At 34.8% G+C, this 21,821-nt stretch overlaps 2 long non-coding RNA genes across 3 annotated transcripts; one reads left to right on the top strand and one right to left on the bottom strand.

The window, feature by feature from the left end:
- Positions 1 to 1,678: 1,678 nt before the first annotated feature.
- Positions 1,679 to 6,229, top strand: LOC137658126 (uncharacterized). The gene is made up of 2 exons (XR_011047255.1): positions 1,679 to 1,762; positions 5,301 to 6,229. It is a non-coding gene; the product is annotated as an uncharacterized lncRNA (long non-coding RNA).
- A 9,683-nt stretch (positions 6,230 to 15,912) lies between these two features.
- Positions 15,913 to 20,303, bottom strand: LOC137658125 (uncharacterized). Of its 2 annotated transcripts, XR_011047253.1 has the most exons (4): positions 20,110 to 20,303; positions 17,115 to 17,287; positions 16,368 to 16,435; positions 15,913 to 16,007 (listed from the first exon to the last, which is right to left on the bottom strand). It is a non-coding gene; the product is annotated as an uncharacterized lncRNA (long non-coding RNA). The 2 variants fall into 2 exon arrangements; XR_011047254.1 differs by lacking the exon at positions 16,368 to 16,435 and having other exon boundaries at positions 15,927 to 16,007.
- Between the last annotated feature and the right edge of the window lie 1,518 nt (positions 20,304 to 21,821).

Genomic DNA, 21,821 nt, shown 5'->3' with positions numbered 1-21,821 from the left:
ATAGTCATCTGGGGAATGATTTCAGAGTGCTACGTTATTCAATGGGAAAATGAACAAACTTCGAAAATGACGTAAGTGTTCAGTTGATGAAAACCTTTCATAAAGTTTTTGGCTCACTCTTGGCACGAGAGGAATGTTTGGCTGAACACAAGAATACATTTCTTATTTCTCTTACATTCCAACATTACGCAAGAAGTTGTGCTGCAGCCAAGACAAGTCATCATTTGTTTGTTTGATTTTATCTTTTGCTGCTCTTTCTGAGCAGCAATAACTTAGCATGGTTAAAGGGTATTGCCATGATCAACAAAGCTGTACTACTCAGGGCCACCCATACTAGGTTGGTTTGCTGTGAGGGATCAGACTAAAGTCTCCTACCTTCACCAATCCGCTACTATCAGCGTGGTGATGAAAACAGCCATACCCAAGACCAGGCTTGTGGTGCATTGGTGGTAGCGTCCTTGCCTGGTAATTGCCAGCGTGGGGTTTGATTTCCGCTCAAACTCGTTAGTTCCTTTGGTCGCTGTTGGTCGCTGCAACCTCACCATCCTTGTGAGCTAAGGAGGTGGGGTTTTGGGGAGCATATAGGTCTATCTGCTGAGCCATCAGCAGCCATCGCCTAGCTTAGGTGGAGAGGGGGCTTGGGCGCTGATCATATGTAATATGGTCAGTCTCTAGGGCATTGTCCTACTTGATAGTGCTGTCACTGTCCCTTGTCTCTGCCATTCATGAGTGGCCTTTAAACATGACTAGTGACATAGCAGAGGTCATTGTCTTGCAATGGACTAGAAATGACTGCATTTGTTGTTGCTGTATATTTGGCAGATGCGAAAGTCAATGGGACAGGTTAATCTGAAGTTCATGTTTAATTCAGGCCGTGAATTAAAGACTAGGTATTGTAATTAATCTAGAAGTATGTGAAGTCTATGTACCTTACATGAATGAAGGTCATGAGATTCATTGAAAACGGACACAGATGAGAATTCCTCAGTCTGCATGCGAGGGAAAGAAACAGACAGAGCGCCATTCATTCCTCAAATGAATGATTCGTACTTTAGTTATAACGTCTATTCTAACCATTATTATTTTATCCTCCTTCTGTGATCTTCAATCATAGTTCGTGATTTTAATATATTGCCTAAGAGGAATGGCTTAAAGAAATGAAATACAAAAACAATGTCCTATGGGGTTTGAACCACCAACTAATGGAATCTGCAGTGCAGTTCTCGGAGAGGTTATCATTATAATTTGTTTTAAGGGGATACTCCTTGCCCATAATAATAATAATAATAATAATAATAATAATAATAATAATGTTGAGTATTAGCCACGTATTACGTAATACCGCACTCAAACTAGAAAAAAAATAATCAATCATTTCGATAAACACTATCGAATCACTGAATTACAAGTATTTTAAGTTTGTTTTTATAAAAATTGTAATGTTTGATATCAGCCACCTGTCAGATGTCTGGTGGAAGCTTATTATCTAGTCTTGGGGCCACAAATTTGAAAGTGCTAGAGCCTGGATAAGAGGTGCATCTTCATAAAAAAAAAAAAAAGTGGTTTTGATGTTTGAATGAAGATGGCGCCACTGCTTATACAAGGACACTGAAGCAGACCCTCGACTGGGAATGTCTGTTTCGTTGTTTTGTCATCCTTGTTATGTCTTGGGTGAAGGCAAGACGGAAGACATGTAAAGTAAGAAGTTTAGTGTTGCATTGAAGAGACAGTGGGGAAGCTGTTATACATTTAATTTAATTTGGTGAGTGTTGGATTCCTTTTAAAAATTCGTGAGTGTAATGCTGTTCTTAGTTTACTGCTAGTTATACATTATTTTAATGGCAAAGAGTAATTAGTAAATTCGTCAAGTTTCTAAATCTTCAAATCAGGCAGATGGTTCTAAAATCGAGGCAGGTATTTTACCCTTTTCTGTCAGTCAAGACTTGGGCTGACAATACTGAGTAGTTTCGGCATTCGATGGTGCTTTCTGGTCGGCGCATTTGACGAGTTGGGCTAGGTCTGACCTGGAACCTACTAAGTTAGGTTAGGTGTTTGTAAGGATCTGTGACCTTCTACAAACCTCTAAAGTGTTAATAATAGTTTTAGTCCTGTTTGTGCACACCTAAAGTCACAGGTTCCCAGCTGTCTGTTGGGAAGGGGGGGGGGGTTGCCATAAGTAAAATGGCTTATTTGCAGTGAAATCCGTTCAAATTAGTTGAAAGCACAATATTTTTTGTAGGTAAAGCTCATTTTCTTATGAGAAATATCCCGTGTTCTATAATTTCACAATTTTAGGTTTCTCTTTATTTCTTTAAAAATTGGGCTTCTGCTGTAACGGAGTTTTGATTCTATGTTAGAGATTGTCTCCTGACTTCTTCTCTTCAGTCATCTGTGGATTAATGAAGACTCCCAGGTCAAATTAAATTTTCAGCCAAACTCTCATCGGATATAAGAAAATTTCTTGGAATACATTGCATTTACAATTTATTTTAACTTTGCTTCTTCTGTAAATAGTCTGTGTTAAAGATGCAGGACTCCCTAGCCTTAAATCATAGTTAGATACAGGGCTCCCTTTATTATCTAAATTTGGTTCTATAGTGAGAATTCTCGGAAGGCTTTGAGTCTTATACAGAAAACTTGTTTAACTACGCTGTATAATCTAAGCACAACAGACATTATAATTTTACCATGATCAATATTGAGATAGTATTGCAAGTCAAAACACTGCAGCTAATGTTAGCCAGACTGCCGGACGTACATCCCACTTTCCATGGAGTAGTCGTTCGTGGCTGCGTATAGGTCCATAACTTTCAAACTATAGGAAATAAATTCAAATCCATGACTAGTCTTTAATCTAATATCTAGTTTCTATACTGTAATAAGAAATAATATATTAAACAATATGATTCAATACAGTAAGCAAAACATTTTCAATAATATATCACTTCATATGGCACATATTTGAAAGTTCTAGAATCTACAGAAGAGGTGTATCTTGGCTCCAATAACTTTAAACCATCTGTAACTATTCTCGTATCGACACGATTTGATGACTGTATGATGTGTTGCAGTCCTCCGTCCCTATCATTCTTAATTTATATCGTAAAGCTATAGGCCTATATAAGTTATAGAACATATCCTCCTGGCTAGTACATTGGTAACGTGTTTGCCTAGCATTCGCATGGCAACAGATCGGTTCCCGCCTGGGACAGAGAGTTTAAGCTGTTTACTGGGGAGGCCACTGCTGTGGTAGGCTTGGAGGAAAAATGTAGTATTAATCCTCCTAGGTGGTAGGGCACCCCAGTGGGGGGTTGGGCTTGCCCGGCTGACGTTCTGGTGAGCATCTATTCTGATGGAACTGGAAATTAAACCAGACTCCTTTAACCTTTAATATCTGTATTGGCATTAATTCATGCAAATTGCCACAATACCTTTACAGTAAAAATGCTTTTTAAAACCATAATCTTAGATTGATATAGCCAATATAATACATGTGTGGGTACCAAGATTATTTCAATATTTCAAACTATTAATAGTACAGATGTTTTGTAATGTCTCCTCTTTGCATTTTCCCTATGATCAAAGCATCGAAACAAACTAATCGACATGAATGTAATTTAGTATATTATATTTTGGAATATCTCTAAAGGTATTATGCCAAAAAAGGATATTAGGATGTTAATTCTCTCTCTCTCTCTCTCTCTCTCTCTCTCTCTCTCTCTCTCTCTCTCTCTCTCTCTCTCTCTCTCTCTCTCTCTCTCATATGATCGCGGATGAATAACAAATAAACAAATATAAACTAAAGACTGCAATTTGCCAAATCTGTTTCTCAAGACTTGCAAAGTATATTGCTAACTTACGAAATAAATTCAAAGGAAAACTGAGATGGACCAATAGCAGTGTCTTTTTAGTCAAAGTTTATTCACCTATAATTATTGCATATCTTGTCCATGCAGTGACTAAGCCTGTTTATTTCTTGCAATGTTAAGTTTTATGAAATTGGAAATTGATAGAAATGTTTCTTTACATCGTTTTCTTGAGAGGCAATGTCATAGGTCATGAAAGGGGTGGTTTTGATGTTTGAATGTAGATGGCACCACTGCTTATGCAAGCACACTGAAGCAGACTCTCAACTGGGGATGTCTGCTTCGTTGTTTTGTTATCCTTGTTACGTCCAGGGTGAAGGCAAGACGGAAGACATGTTCCGTAGGGAGTTTAGTGTTACGTTGACGTATCAGTGTGAATTTGTTATACATTGAATGTGAAGTGGTGAGTGTTGATTCGTTTTCAAGATTCGTGTGTTTAATGCTGTGCCTAGTTAATGTTAGTTATGACCTATTTTAATGGCAGAGCAATTACTAAATTAAAGTTTCTTAATTTTTGAATCGGGTAGATGTTTCTAAAATTAATGATTCAGGTAGTTAACTTTTTTCAGTCAGTTAAGACTTTGGCTGACAATACTGTTCCTATGATTTGTGCACTCGCTCATTTTCGACCTTCGGGCGAAAGGAGGTATGTGTGGGGTCTCTCGTAAGCATCTTAAAAAATATAGAACACTGGTAAAAATACTTTAGTAATAAAGAAAGGGGTATAAGCAGAATAACTGTTAATTCGTTAATGTCATTTTACTTCGTAAATTACCTTTATTTCCGTTGCAAGTAAAGTTGATAAGATATGGTAATGGGGCCACTCGGTGGGAACCAAGGTTTTTTGTGGGGAAAACACTGGCGAAGCGTTAAAAATGTTAACTAATTATTCTTATAAAAAACTACACAAAATATTGGGTTCCTCTTCCCCAGAACAATATTTCTTTAAATTTTAAGTGACTTAAGTACTTGTTTGTACATGGCTTGTTGCGCTATAAAGACTTTTACTTCTGGGCACAAGCCTTCCTTGTACTTATAATGTAAATATTTTGTTCATATGTAAAATGCTCCTCCTCACTGACCCCTACTATGATGGAAGTTGCCATATTTGGGCATGTATATAAGGATTTTTGTGATTTATTTTCTTAGTTGGAGTGGTATGGCGTCGGCTAGGTCTGTGACCTGGGAAAGTTTGTGACCTGGGAAGGGGGGTCAGGGGAGGTCAGGTTTGAGTAACGCCATTGATTCTGTAAATCTCCGTATCAGTGTAGAATTGAGACTCCATTTGATTCCTCATTAGACAAACTTGGCAGTTGGTCTGTTAACAGTGACTTTTAGATAAAAATTTGTAACACAAGTAGCGATCGTAGCTTCAGTTAATTCTTGCACAAATTTCCACTTCATTGTTATTAATTTTAATTCTTTTGTTTACAGACTGAATTGCAAGCTAGATGTTGGGCCTCCTACGACACTTTTTAATCTTTCCCAGGCAGGCAAAATTCTTCTGAGATATCTCGGCTCAGCCAGGCTCAGCCAGAGAGCATTTTATGAAAAAGTTTGCATCTTTGCCTGTGGGCAAACCAGTTCGGGAAAAAATTCACCATGGAAGACTTCAACGAATACCTAGCAAGTGGTAAGAATGATCCCATGAACAGAAAGTAAAAGTAAATCTTCAGGATCTTGGAAGAAGTGTTTAAAGGATTTATATATTAAGTGCAGGCCAACTTTCTAGATTTACCAAGAAATCATAGAGATCTCGACCAAAATGGCCAGGAATTTGAATTGCATCAAATTTCAGGACAAAATTTGTAGGGTCCCTGTTTACTAAGGAAAAGTTCACTCTGCTGAACAGTGCTCATCTGAGAGAAGTGGAGGCAACCAACATGAAATATCATCCTGTTCTCACGCCAGTTTTTCAGTAGAGGCTTTCAGGGGAGAAGAGATTCCTGCAAAGGGACATCAAACTGGTGGATCTTAACAGGTGGATCTTAACTGGTGGATCTTACTGGTTCGAAGACTGAAGGAATCCAACTGAAGGGGCTTGCCTCATCAACCCAGAACATCACCAGATCTCTAGCAGCAGTAGGAGATCGGCCAGCAGCAGTAATGTTCTGTACAGGATCTCGGCAGAAAGTCAGTCGGCTTGAGAGCACTATGGGCTGAAATAATTTGAAATGTTTGTTTGACAGCACACCTCCCATGAAGGCTTGTGGCTATGAGATAAGACTACTTCGTTTTGCCACCAAAGTGAACTAGTGTCATATTGGGTGTTTCATCTAAAAAAGTGTGGTTTTGATATTAATGGTTAAATTTTTCTATGAACTTTAAAAGTACAAAGGGATATTTAAGCTAATTACTTTGAATGTGGTTAGAAAATTACCTGCACTTAAGCTGTTTATTATTTTTTTCCATAAAAGACATCAATGTGCATCTTTATGTCTTTTAACCTTATTAATGTCACTTGCAGATTTTTTATATTTTTCATGGGCAACATTTAGATTAGTTTTGAATGAGGTATGTGCAATAGGCAGTATTTTCATTAGTTTTGAATGAGTTATGTGCAACAAACTTGCATTAAAAATCCATAAAGGACCTTGAAAATTTTATTAATACTATTTTCCCTTTGAAGGTATTATAAATTTCATTGTGAGAAATCTATTTTTCAAAGTTAGGGGCTCGCAATTCATTTATTGCTTGCTTTGCAATAATTTTAATTTTTTTTTTTTCTAAAAGTGTCCTCATGAAGATATTTACCAGTTTTGCTGCTGTGTATTTCCTTTGAGGCAAATTCTGTAGCAATGAGCAATTTTGAGGCAATATTAAAAGTAAGAACAGGGAAAAACTGTGGTTGGTTCAAAATAAGACACAATGTAGTATATACATTATATTAGTATAGCATATAGTGGTTAAACTTTTTTCAAAGCTTATTTCCTGAAAATTAATTAGCTTAAACTAGTTGGCTGTTATGTCGGTAACCAATGTTTGTAACCAAAGATTATTTTTAAGTTTTTAAGGTCATCGCTTACAATACTAGGATGCTTTTCAAACTTCATTCTGAAGTTTTTGTGCTGTTTCATTGCCAATGGGAGTTTTAATAAATATTTAAATGGCTTTTTGGTTTACTATTTTATTTTAAATGCCCCAATGGCTTTGAATTACTAAAGGTATTCAATCGAGCTTTAGTACTCCTATATCAGTGTCTATGCTAAAACAATTAAATACCATTAAATCTCTTATCAAAAGCATGAGATTATATTTTACCTCATATCAAAAGCATGAGATTATATTTTACCTCATTCGTGTTTGCTCTTTTAAATTTTGTGGTACTGATATATAAAAGACTAAGAATTACGAACATTGCCTGTGGTACTGATATATAAGACTTAAGAATTATGAAGTCTCTCAACTTTAACCTTAAATATGGAGTGTTGCTTAACCAGTGACTGGCAGAATGCAGTTAAAAGAAAAATACAAAATTAACGTCACTGGCTTCAATTACTTATATAAATCTTTGGAATTTTATTCATGATTTTACTAGTAAAACATTAAAAGGCTGATTTTTAAAGCTGCTGTTGAAGCAATGTTTGATTATAGAATGCTTGGATGGTAAATAGCCATATTTCTCAGATATAGTTGGTAACTAGGTTTTACAGCAAGGTCTTGAGTTCTGGAGTAACAGCCATGTGATGAACAGCGAGCTATTCTGCACAAAGATCTGCTCTAGGTGCTGATTATAAAAAACAGATTATACAAACCCAAGGTACTTTTAATTTTTAAAGTAAGAAGAAATTAAAGGCTTAGTACGGAAACGGGCACATCTGACTTGCTTATATAAAAGGGTGACAGCTCTCCTAATGGGGCCTTTGGTATAGTTTGAAGTTAAATTTGGCAAAATAAAGACCAAATTCATGCCTAAATAATACATGACTAGAACTGTGAATGTGGTATTCTAAAGCCCCTTCCATTAAAGGGGCAAATGCAGGGCGGGCAACCTGATTTGCTTGTAATTTGAGTTTAAGGTTTAACAGATCAATCAAACGGTCAAGGACAGGCAGAAGGCACTGGCTTGAGAATGTCTTGGGGTCAGACATGGGGAGAGGCCAGTCTGTTTTTGGCCAATAGTTGGGCGCATGTCTGGTGTCCTAATGGTCATGGGCACTTAGGTGGTTTGCCCGTGGTTGCATAGTCATGGCCCCCGTCTGTACTCACGATTGCAACCCATACTACAAAATTGATGTCTGCCTGTTGTGCATATGCCCACTGTGTGTAAGGAGTTTGAAGTAATATACTCCAACATGCTCTTTCATTTTAAAGAAAATTTATATGATGGCTAGGAATGACTAGAGCCCCTTCCACTCGAGGGGCAAGTGCAGGGTGGGCACTAGTGAAAGGCCCGTAAATCTTAGGCTATTGAGACATTGTTACCAGATCAGATAGAAATATGCAGACAGGCACAGGCTGGGCAGAGGCTAGAGTGCAGTCAGTGTTTACAGAATATTTAGGCACTCATCCAGTGCCCCGGCCATGGGCATTAGGTTTCGCCATGGTTTCCTGGTCTGTAGTAGTCTACACTTCGTCAGCAATATAACAAAATTTTGCAAAGTCTACCCACTGTGTTTGATCCTATTATGTAAGGGCATTTTATACTAGACACGTTCAGACTAGCTTCAGAACAAAATTCAACGCCACATCAAGAGGTACTTCTTGCATTGTATCTTGCATCGCCCACTGTGGCTATATCAAAGGTGCAGTAATTGTATTTGGCAAACTTTGTCTTTAAATTGCTTGCCTATGGCAATGAGACAATAAAATCTGTCTTTACTGTACAGTGACTGGAATGGTAATTAAAAGTAGGATATGATGTGTAGTTTCTTGCTGTACGGCCTGAGAAGCTGCTATCAGTGTAAAAACCTGCTGGCCACATGGCCATGGGAAGACGACAACATATGAGCAGGAAGGTCATTGATTATCATAAGGTTTCTCACTTTTAACTGTTTTCCTAGACCTATCACACATGGAAGCGCTGTGCACTACAATATCCATAGAATGTTTGTCTTATACATTCTTGTGTATTCAGAGTATAATGCTGCATATTAAAGTGCTGATTGTCAAATACACATTGGTGAAGCAATTAGAAAATAGGAAGGTCTTCAGTTCCTTTTTGAAAGCCTCCATATCATCAGTCTTCCATTCTTGTTTATGACTTGGGCTATGAGCCCTGTCCAGAGAAAAGCTCTGGGCAATGTGAAATAAATGTCTTTTGTTTGTCTAGTGGGAGCTTGTAATATAGTCTACAACCTGCAATAGAGGTATGTCTCCATCTTGGCTCCAGTAACTTGAAACCATCTGTATTCTTATATCAACAAACTTCATTGACTAAACGGTGTAGCAAGTCTCTTAGATGACGTGGACAGCCGATTCTGATTTGTCATTGAACATATCTTTGAACACTATTTTAGCTGTAAGGTATTCAGCAACCCACACTCTACATTCAGTAGATGGATATGATGCAAAGATTAGCAGCATCTGCATATGCAGTGACTTGTTTCCTAGGCCAAATTGTTTCCTAGCATCATTACTGAATTTCTAAGCAATAGAATGCAGAGTTGTTGATGAGAACCATAATGAGTATAGGAATATGTTATCCTGTGTTGTGTTCTTGGCCCATTACTTTTCATATTGTATACACTAATCGTGTGTATACAATATGAAAAGTAATGGGCCAAAAACACTACACAGGATAACACATTCCTATACTCATTATGGTGCTCATCAACAACTCTGCATTCTATTGCTTAGAAATTCAGAAATGGTGCTAGGAAAAGACCCACACACTCCCAACTGTTTGACTTTGAAAACAAGGGCATCATGATTAACATGGCCAAAGGCAAAACTAAAATCAAGGCTATCCATTCAAACTTTGACCCCATTCAAGGGATTTCTATATAGCGTTGGAGTAGGAAGAGCATCACATGATTCAAGGCCTTTACAAAATCCAAATTGCAAACTAGGGAACAGATTATTACCTTTGGCAAACCTATTTAGACGTTTTGCCAAATGATGTTCAAAAACTTTAGATATGGTAGTTACGGAAATTGGTCAGTAATTAGCTGGGCTTGAGCTACCACAAATGCATTTACATTATGAAGTAACATTACCAATTCTCCACCAAGTGCTAAAGGAACCTCTTCTTGCGAACTAGCACATATAACATAACTTTGGAGCTAAATCTACAGTTTCTATAAAAAAAGAAAGAAAAAATGCCATTTGGGTCTACAACTCCATAAGCATCAAGGTCCATCAAGAGAGCTTTAATTTCACGAGATCGAAAAACTAAATTAACTAGTTTAGCCTCAGGAAAACAGGAATAAGGAAAATAAAGTTTCTCATTACTCTGCTTACTGTCAAACACATAAGCCAAAAGGGTTGTCTTCTCCTAAGGACAGTGAGTTACAAAGCCATCTGGTTTAAGCAAAGGAGGAACTGTTGCATCTACATCAAAGAGTGTAGGTTTAAGGGTAGTCCACCACTTCTGTTCCTGGGTTGTACCAGAAAGGATTTCTTTTATGGTTAGATTTTATTCCCTTTCAATTTAAGCATAAACTCTTTGAGTATAAGCTCTACGCTGATTTATAGTTATTGAAAGTCAAATCTGATCTGTCCTGCTTCCAAAGATAATAGTGCTCCTGCTTCTCCAAATAAGCTCGTCTACAATCATCATTGGACCACTGTTTGTCTTAGCACACGAGAAGAGGTACGCCTATCAATTATGTTGACTAGATTCTTATCCAAAGGAACAGGCTCAACGCTAATATACAATTGTGACCAATTCAAGCCCAAAAGATCACTCAAAATGCCATTTCAGTCTGCTTGAGATTTTATATAAATCTTACATGAGTATGACACATACGGGACAGGCTACTATCTTTTTTACTAATGGAATCAAGGCATGATCAGGTATCCCAACTGGAGAACCAACCTTACTTGTTATAACGCCTGGAGAGTCGGTTTATACGAGGTTCAAGCAGTTACCAGACCCGTGAGTAGCTTCACTTATGACTTGTATAAAGCCATTCAGAACTTCCACATGCCCTCGGCCATCAAAGCACTTCAAAAAATCTTGGGCATGATCAACTATTATATCCGATTCCTGCTTGGCCTCGCTGCTACTCTTGCCCCTTCCTATGTCTTCCTCAAGGGCAAGCCAAAAGACCTGAAGTGGGATCCCCTTCAAGAAGCGGCCTTCTACAACGCAAACAAACATTTCATTAATGTCCCCAAATCGGATATAAATCGACCACTATATGGCAAAATGTCTTTTTACTATGTAGTGGTCAATTTTTATTCGACTAGCATGAGACTAATGCCAAAATGTGCATAATTCAATTGCCTATCTTGTGATACACAACATGATCTAGTGATACCCTTACCCTTGTTTATTTATGTTTGTTTGTTTGCGATTCGCATCACTCAAAAACTATTTGACCACATTTCATGACATTTGGTGGGATGGCTGGCCACGATTCAAGGACAATTGATTAGATTTCGGGAGTGATTGGGTTAAGGTCAAGGTAACGAAAAGGTAAAAAAAGTCTATTGGTATATTGTGGTCAATTTTTATCCGATTTGCATGAAACTAGTGCCAAAATATGTATAATTCAATTGCCTATCTTGTGATGTTCTTGATATAGTGACATCATTATCCCTGTTAGAGGTTTGGAGTCAAAGGTCAGCTGGGTTAATGAACTTGCAAAAAGTGTAGGTTTCGTCATTACGCGGCCATTATTATCTGATTTGTTTGCATTACCATGGTAACAAATGTGGCGTTGGCGAAGGTATGTGCTCGACCGAGTGCCCATTCAAGTTTAATTTTGCCCATATTTATGTTTACGTCAGTAGGAAAGGACTCAGGAAAAAAATATTTCTTTGCTATTAATTTTAACTTCAATTAAGTAACTTCCTCTTGATGATAACAACAAACTTGTCTTTGCTGTCTCCTTTTTACAATAGATATGGCTGTCCTGTTAATAGCATTATTCAAATTACACGAGACCTTAGGGTTTAGAGAGAGAGAGAGAGAGAGAGAGAGAGAGAGAGAGAGAGAGAGAGAGAGAGACTTCACATGATTGTGCACCTGACCATTTTCTTCTTCATCTTATTATTATTATTATTATTATTATTATTATCATTATTATTATTATTATTATTATTATTATTATTATTATTATTACAAGGCAGACTTCAAAGCTCAAACATAGTTCGAGAACCAAAATTCTTCAAGTCTAGGGGGCATAATATAGGGAAAGCAGCCCTGTAAGACAGAAGAAACAGAAGAGTAAATTAGAAATTATAAATGATATAAAAATATGAACATGATTATAGGCACAACAGAATTTGAAATCATTGTTATTTCCCGAATAATTGGTTCACTTTAAAATAAAGATGAAAGAATTAACTAGAATATTGTACCTGGTACCCAGTGTACTCTTCAGATCAACAAACATTATTTCATAGTGAATTTTGAAGTGAAAAACGAATCAATAATTATTTTTTATTCATTTTTACAAATCAACATTTCCCTTAAGATAAGGAATTGTTTCCTTATTAAATATTGAATATATGATTTTTCACTGATTTTTTTTTTATGGTTAATTATGTAACCAACAGATGTCACTAGTTTCGTAAATTGTGACGTAACATCTTTTGAAAGTAACTGTTTTCTTCGAGAATCCTTGATAGTCTCTCGACCAATCAGGAGTCTTTTTCTCATTCTTCGTCTCAAAAATAAGGACATGGGCCCTTCTGATTGGTTGAAACCTGGAAGAAAGCCGGCAAGATGGAACTGTAGACGGTGAGAAATCAGGAAGCAATGTCAGTGCGTGCTTGGACAACGACATATTTACACCTTGCTTCAGCTACCTAAGTCATTTGCAAATCGTGTTTGAATCATCTGCCTTGTATTTGTGGTTCCAGTGATCGTCGCCATTTTGTGGGCTTGTGGTATTTTTTGGGTAAGTATTTTTTCATAAATTTGGTGTTCTGGGTTTTCAGTTAAAATTTTTGGATTGACTTGCACTTTTGTATAGGGGTCTTTTGATATTATCTAGCTGGGGTTAGATATAGTTAGGATTCTTAACTGCTGGAAGATGCCGGTTAATCTCAAAAGCTGTGTTTAGTTACAAACTTTTTAGTTTCTATTTCTATAAACCAATGGCGAGATGTAAAACTTTACCGTAATGTTTTTTCTTGAATTTTAAGGAATTATTTAACTCGCTTGTCTTGAATCTGACAAATTCGTATCGGCTAAACCCTTGATTATAAGTTAAAGTTGTGAACGTAAGTCTTTTATCTAGTATGGTAAGCCTATTGCTTGGGAGTAATAATTAAAAACTGCTAATCTTTTAGGGCATTTAACTAATTAAAATCTTTGGTTTAGTATTTACACTTGCAAAGCAATAAAACTAAAATTCAATTCTATCGTAATTTTTAGTATTCTATTTTGAAGCGTTTAACATATCCCGTGGATTCTGTGGCATTCGGTGCATTACAAAACTTAGTATTTCCTATTGATACCAATTTCAAAAATGAATTTTTTTGGGTAGGTATTAAGACTTCCAAACAAGCCATACGTTTTTTCTATTGTAGTAATTTAGCGTTTTGATTTTTAGCGCTAATTTTAAATTTGTTCTTTTTTTTTTTGGGGGGGGGGGGGTTGCGAATTTATAGTAAATTTTGCTTTGACTTAACAAACTTCCAAATATAAGATTGAGATCTAAAACAGTGTAATTTCCAGAGATTTTGAATATTTTGGTACGTTTTCTTTCGTACCTGATGTGTATTGTTCAGGCTTGAAGTCTTATTTTGGTTAATTTTCGCTTTTTTGATAACCGGTAAATCTAGACTGCAGAAAGGTCTATATATTGCTTCCTTAAGAGTCCTAAGTTCCGTAATGTTAGGTGTAAGTTTTGACTTTGGTTGCAAAGTTTCAGCTATTTTTTTTTTTTTTTAATTTAACACATGGTTGATAAGTTTTCTCTAAGCGTATTAGGATGTTTAGTTTATCATCTGATATACAAATGGTTTTGATTGTTAAATTAGAGATATAAAAGTTAGGAAGTCTTTATATCTTTTAAGTTGGTGGTGTTGAAGCTAACGACTTAGACAAGAACCACCTAGTAGAGCTGACTGAGCTAATTTTTGGGTCTCATTGGTTTAGGGAATCTCATAAATTGTCAGTTTTATAGCTTAGCTTTTATTTTTACTTTAAATATCTTTAATGATTTAGCTCTTAGCTTTTTAGACTATTTCAATGTTTTTAGTGATTTAGCTCTTAGCTTTTGTTTTTTAGACTATTTCAATGTCTTCAATGATTTAGCTTATAGCTTAGCTCATAGCTTTTGTTTTTAGACTAATTCAATGTTTTTAATGATTTAGCTATTAGCTTTTTAGACTATTTCAATGTTTTTAGTGATTTAGCTCTTAGCTTTTGTTTTTTAGACTATTTCAATGTCTTCAGTGATTTAGCTTATAGCTTTTTTTAGACTATTTCAATGTTTTTAATGATTTAGCTATTAGCTTTTATTCTTTAGCTTTAATCTAGGGAAATTTAGCATGAATTTGGTAGTCTATATTCGGTGGTATTGACATTTGATGTCAGGGTTGTAGAGAACTTCAAATCATTCATTGTAGTCCTATAGGAAAGTTAATCTTATTTAGTTTGGATAAACTGAATATATAGGTTGTTGTCATTGAGTAGTGGTTTAAAATATATTGAATTTGAAGTTAGTATATCTCGCCGTACAGTAACTGAGCTTGTGAAATAGCATTGTGCCGAGTTTTTAAGTTTAGAGCCTTTGAAGTTTAAAGATTAAATTTAACAAGTTTAGCATGGTTTTTTCACCACAGCGATTTTAGTGATTGGAAATTTTAATATTTATCTGGTCTAATGTACCATATCCAAGTGAGCTATTAAAATGCTGCTGTGATTTGATTAAAAGAATATTTCAGTCCATGATTTTCCACAATTTTCTATTCACTTGTTTATTTCTAAGTTGAAAGTCAGTTAATTTCGAGTCCTTTCATCTTTGGAAAAGTTAGTGAAATTTACTTGCTATAATGGAGCTTAATTTTGTACTTCAGCCTTTAACTTAAAATTATACATTTTGAGTTTCTTTGATCGAAATATTTGTCAAATACCAATTTAATGATAGCTCACAAAGTTTATGTTCAATGTATTTTCTTCTATGGAGTTGCCGATATTAATTTGTATAGATAATTTGTACAGAAAATCTAATCTGTTTTTTTTTTCTTTCAGGTTGTGTGTGATGCCTGGGGTGTGGATAAATCGCTACTCGTCTAGATCCAAATAATTGTTTTTGATTAATTATGAAGCTTAGAAATCGGTTAGGGTCCTTGCATCCTAAGTTTCGTGCTTCGTAATTAAGAAAAAAAATTATAGGAGAAAGTCCACGAATTGCGGTTTATTCACACCCTGTTTTTGCGGAACATGCAAGGAGGTCGCAGGAAAACCGAAATGGAGGGGCAGAAGCCTTGAAAAGGAGAATGAAAAAGAATACTTAAGAGAACACCCAAGGAAATGGAAAGCAGGAGGATATGTGCACGAAGAAGAAGGAAAGAACAGGAGAAACTGATGATGTACAACGAAGAGAATATCTACCTGCTATGAGTGGAAGAGGAAGAAAGAAAAAATAAGAATGATCTAATTCGTTGATCTAATTCGTTGATATTTTAAAAAAATCTTACTATATAGATCTATCACATAGTAAGAGACCTTTACACTGTTCACATTTTATGCTATTCATATGATGATATATAAATAAAATGCATTTAATAATTTTCGTTTTATTTCTTTTATTTTCAACTAATTTACAGAAACCCCTTCAGGGATCTTAGTCATTTTTCTCCTCTCTATTCTGTCTATTTTCTCCTGTCCATCGTAGTTTATTCCCCCTCTGCTGCTCCAAATACGATCTTTTTATCCTTCTCCTCCATATTTCACTTATTCCATCTTCTAATGCAGCTCCAATGTACACTACGTCCTTTTTTCCTCTCCTCCATCGTATTTTGCTGCTCCAATATCACGTCCTATCCGTCTTTCTTTTACCCCCTTCCTGCAACCATCTGAAATAGTAATATATATATAAGTTGCAGAAAACAAAGATTCTCGTTTGTACTGAACTATAAGGATCTGAAAATATAGAATCTTTCTGAATGATAAAAGGCAAATGATTTGAATTCTTTTACAAATTTACCATTCCAAGTTGTCACTATTTTCATTGGGTACGTGAAAAGATTTTTTAGTTTACAAAATCTGCCTAGAAAATTGCTATTAAACTAATTTGATATAGTTTGATAATTTCACTTACGGGGAAAAATCTTTAAAAAGAAACGGGAATCACTTACGGGGAAAAAATCTTTTAAAAAGTTACGGGGAAAAAATCTTTAAAAAGAAACGGGAATCTTGAGGGTATTCATATTTACCTTTTTATAAGTATTACAAAGTATTGCGACTTTTGTATCCATTCGAAGCCATATCACGAGAAACTTACCTGAAATAATGCAGCAATTGTTTAAAATGAGATTTTCTGGCAATCCCCATCAAGCACCCAAAATGAGCTAAAAATTTTTACTCGTTGAGATAATCAAGTTACAAAATGCTTTACTATCAAGTGCCCAAAATGAGCCTAAACACTTACAAAGGTAAAGATTTTTCTACCGATTCCTATAATAAACGAACATTAACTATACACTCTTGTTCCCCTTATCCTGAACCTACAATAGTATTATACCTCTGTTTATACCTTCCTTTCCAAGTATATTTACAGATAACTTTAACTAGTATATTTATTATGCTTTATATATCGGTAACTAGCAATTTTACGTGACAGTTTCTAACGTCTTCCTTTTGCAAACTTAAGACTAAGGACATTAAGTTACGGAAATGAAACTAGCAAAAATAATTTACATATCTCCTCACAATAAATTGATTTCCTAATTCATATATATGCAGGAGTCCTATAGTATTATTTCATATAAAATAAAAGTTTAAACTTAGCAAATTGTTTTTACAACTAACGAAGAAAATCACACTTAAATATAATAGATTTCCTAATTCATATATAAACATGTGCTACCTATAGCATTTATTTCATAAAATAAAAGCTTTAAACTTGGTTGCAAATTTCTTTTACAACTAAACAAAGAAAATGATAAAGGTTCTACACTTACTAGATAATGTGTCGATTGCACCGATAAAATGGCAGCAAACTTTTCAATCAATGTCATTCCACAATACCAGAATAATAATAGTCTTGGTGAAAATCTTAAAAAGATTTCTCTGGTACAAAATACTGAGCATCAGCTTTCCGTATAAACTCCTGTCATTAAAGTCTCCTTCAAACCTGCAGAAAAATGTAACCCTTAAACAGCAAAGTAATGTGAACAGATCAATATGCAATAAAGATTTACAGAGAACGTTCTCATACATGCTAAGATTTTAATTAGGTATGTAACGCCATTAAAATATTAATTTGCTATTACCAGCCATTCTAAATCTGATATAACCTTTACCAGCCTGTCTTAATCTTGTAATATAACATTTAGCACCCTATCTAAATCTCCTAATATAACATTAACAAGACTGTCCAAATCTCCTAATATATAACATTAACAAGACTGTCCAAATCTCCTAATATATAACATTAACAAGACTGTCCAAATCTCCTAATATAACATTAACAAGACTGTCCAAATCTCCTAATATAACATTAACAAGACTGTCCAAATCTCCTAATATAACATTAACAAGACTGTCCAAATCTCCTTTATATAACCTCTAAGTCTCCTTTATCTACCACTGTCTAAATCACCTTTATATAACCTTTACCAGTGTAAATCCCCTTTATATAACCTTTGCCAGCGGTCTAAATTTCATAACATTTACCAGCCTGTCTAAATTTCCTAATGTAACCTTTACCAGCCTGCCTAAATATCCTTTATATAATCTTTATCAGCCTGTCTAAATTTCCTAATTTAACCTTTACCAGCCTGTCAATCTCCTGTCGTCTTTATATCCTAATATAACCTTTACTAGCCTGTCTTAATCTCCTAATATAACCTTTACCATTGTCTAAATCTCCTTGATATAACCTTACCAGCCTATCTTTATATAACCTAGCCAGCCTGTATCCTTATATAACCTTTATCAGCCTGTCAATCTTATATAACCCATTACCAGCCTGTCTAAATGTCCTTTTATATAATCTTTACCAGCCTGTCAATCTCCTAATGTAACCTTCACCAGCCTATCTAGATATACCCTCCACCAGCCTATCTAGATCTCCTAATATAACCTTCACCAGCCTGTCCAATTCTCCTTAATACAACCTTTACCAACCTTCCTAAATACCCTTTAAATAATCTTTATCAGCCTGTCTAAATTTCCTAATATAACCTTTACCAGCCTGTAAATTTCCTAATATAACCTTTCCCAGCCTGTCAATCTCAGAATATAACATTTACCAGCATATCTAAATCCCCTAATAACACCTTTACCAGCGGTCTAAATCTCTTCATATAACCTTTACCAGCCTGTCTTAATCTCCTCTACAAACTTGTCCATCTCATAATATAACCTTTGCCAGTCTCTCTAAATCTCCTTTATAAAACCTTTACCAGCATGTCAATCTCCTTAATATAACCTTAACCAGTCTGTCCAAATCTCCTTAACCTTTACCAGCTTGTCTAAATCTCCTTAAATAACCTTTACCAGCCTGTCCAAATCTCCTTAACCTTTACCAGCCTGTCTAAATCCCCTAATATAACCTTCAAGTTTCTTTCTATTAAACATCCTTTCACACCTAAACTCCATTTCTAAAGGACCTAATATAAAACTAAAGAATGAAGATAAAATTTTCACCTCCACAGACAACAATGAGGCAGATATAAAAAGATTTTCAATAGTTTTTTTATATATGTAAAATTCTTGCAAGAATACAATGTTTCTTTTTTTAATCATTAATATTAAGCCCCCTAAATCTTTGTTTTCGAAGTGTTAAACCCTCAGATCTAAATGCAAAAAAAAAAAAAAAAAAAAGTAATAAAATAAATTAACCTCACCATTTTGAGAAACCTTAAACAAGCTATTAGCTATAATCAATAACAGATTTTATTAAACAGTATCTACATCTAAATTTACCTTAAGTAATAAGGTCAAACTAGAAAAAATCACCAGGAATCTAAAAATATCAGCAAAGGTCTCGAGAATGTAAATAACCTCACGGGTTAAGCCCAAAATTACTTTCAAATGCATAAGGCAATGTATTTTGGTCATGAACAATTAGTAATTGAAAAATCTAAATTAGTCAGATCCATGAAATCCAAGATACAAGCAAAAATAATCTTCCAAAATCTCCGGATTCATGTAGAGATCAACAAATTTAGAACAATCATTTCAAGAACTACAAAAACTAAGTGTTTTCTGTAGAAATGAGAAATTTAAGGTATGTAGCATATTTATGTCTAGATGCAGAAATTTTCAAGTCTAAATCCAGATAAATTAAACATTCTAAATTACTATGATAAAACAATCGAATGTTTCATATCAAAATGTTACAATTTGGCATGATAAAAACTAAACTATATGGTAAATAGATTCTAAAAATAGTTCTGTATTAATAAAACACAGAATACAAACTATATGCCTGTGAAAACCATCTTAATAGTATATAAAGATGAAACCTGCCACAAGAAAAAACTTCCAAGGCTATCTAGAAACTCAAGTCGCAAAAGGTCATCAAAACTGTTGTAACATTACATTTTAGCTACAGATCGGCACAGTTGTTCAACGTTGCCCTAAATCTCGCAACTTAATCCGCAGCTGTAACCAACCAAAATCAATATTCCTAAATAGCGTGACCACAGCCTCAAGAAACAGATTAGGCACATAAAAGAGACAAGACTAGAAGAGAACTCAAAGCAAAAGAAAACTAAGAAAATGCATTACAAAAAAATAAAAAAAAACCAGAAGACAACGTAATAGGCATTATAAATTACCAAGTACAGCAGATAAGACTAATAAAACTATGCTTGAAAAAACAAAGCTATTACAAAACTGCTAAAAAGAAATTAAAAGAACTATGAAAAATATTGGAAAATTACATTAAAAAAAAAATAACACTAATAGGAAAAGCCTATTTAATAAATTCAAATATTAAACACCTACAGTAATTTGTGATGTGAAGTAAAAGTAATTTTGCTACAATAAACTTTTATTAATGTAAGTTTTTTCTTGTACTGTTTTCGATCATTTTCTCCGTGTCATTTTGTTCTTGATTTTCCTAATCTGTTTTACTGTTGGCGTTTTAACGTTCATCTTGATGCTAATTCCTTACTTTTCTACCTTCAAACGAGTTGCAAATCCACCTGGAAGAAATCAAAACATATAGTATACAGTAAATATTAAACTTAATCCTATCTTTGTCAGAAGTAGGCCTACTGTCTTGGAAGTATCAAGCAATACTTAAACTATGGAATTAAAACTTATATTTTACTTTGGATCACATTAAAGATTAATAAAATCATTATGGATTTTTACGAGAAGTATATTGCTAATTCCCCTGTTACCATTCAAAATGTATATTTTCATTGTCCTCCTACCCATTAAAATACCGTAGTTTCAAAAATTTCTTCTTACTATGAAGCTGAATATCTGAATCTAAACACAGTCTATTTATTCAAAATCTTACAAGTTATACCCATTCACAACCTTAAAAGTTGTACCCATTCACAATCCTAAAAGTTGTACACATTCACAATTTTACAAGTTGTACACATTCACAATTTTACAAGTTGCACACTTTCACAATTTTACAAGTTGCACACTTTCACAATTTTACAAGTTAAACCCATTTTCAATCTTACAAGTTCACATTCACAACCTTACAAGTTGCACACATTCACAATCTTACAAGCTGTACACATTCACAACATTAAAAGTTGTACACATTCTCAATCTTTCAAGTTGCACCCATTCTCAATCTTTCAAGTTGCACCCATTCTCAGTCTTACAAGTTATACACATTCACAACCTTAAAAGTTGTACCCATTCTCCATCTTACAAGTTGTATGCATTCACAATCTTACAAGTTATACACATTCACAACCTTAAAAGTTGTACCCATTCTCAATCTTACAAGTTGTACCCATTCACAATCATACAAGTTATACATATTCACAACCTTAAAAGTTGTACCCATTCTCAATCTTACAAGTTGTACACATTCACAACCTTACAAGTCGTACACATTCACAACCTTGCAAGTCGTACACATTCACAACCTTGCAAGTCGTACACATTCACGATCTTACAAGTCGTACACATTCACAATGTTACAAGTTACATACACAATCTTACAAGTTGCACACATTTACAGTCTTACAAGTTTTACACATTCACAGTCTTACAAGTTGCACACATTCACAGTCTTACACGTTGCACACATTCACAATCTTACACGTTGCACACATTCACAATCTTACACGTTGCACACATTCACAACCTTAAAAGTTTCACCCATTCACAATCTTACAAGTTGCACATTTACAATTTTACAAGTTGTTCACATTCACAATCTTACAAGTTACGCACATTCATAATCTTACAAGTTGTACACATTCACAATCTTACAAGTTACGCACATTCACAATCTTAGAAGTTGTACACATTCACAACCTTAAAAGTTGTACCCATTCTCAATCTTACAAGTTATATACACAATCTTACAAGTTATTCCCATTCACAATCTTACAAGTTACACACATTCACAATCCTGCGAGTTTTACACAAACAACCCTACAAGTTATACTCTCACAATCCTACACAAAGCAAGCTCTTCATAAATTTTATCTTTTGCGGGAAAACTATTCGTTATATGA

Source organism: Palaemon carinicauda, chromosome 19, assembly GCF_036898095.1.
Source record: "Palaemon carinicauda isolate YSFRI2023 chromosome 19, ASM3689809v2, whole genome shotgun sequence".
In the NCBI taxonomy this organism is placed as follows: Eukaryota; Metazoa; Arthropoda; class Malacostraca; order Decapoda; family Palaemonidae; genus Palaemon; species Palaemon carinicauda.
Note: the sequence above shows the minus strand (reverse complement) of the source record. Positions and strands in the feature narration are given on the sequence as shown.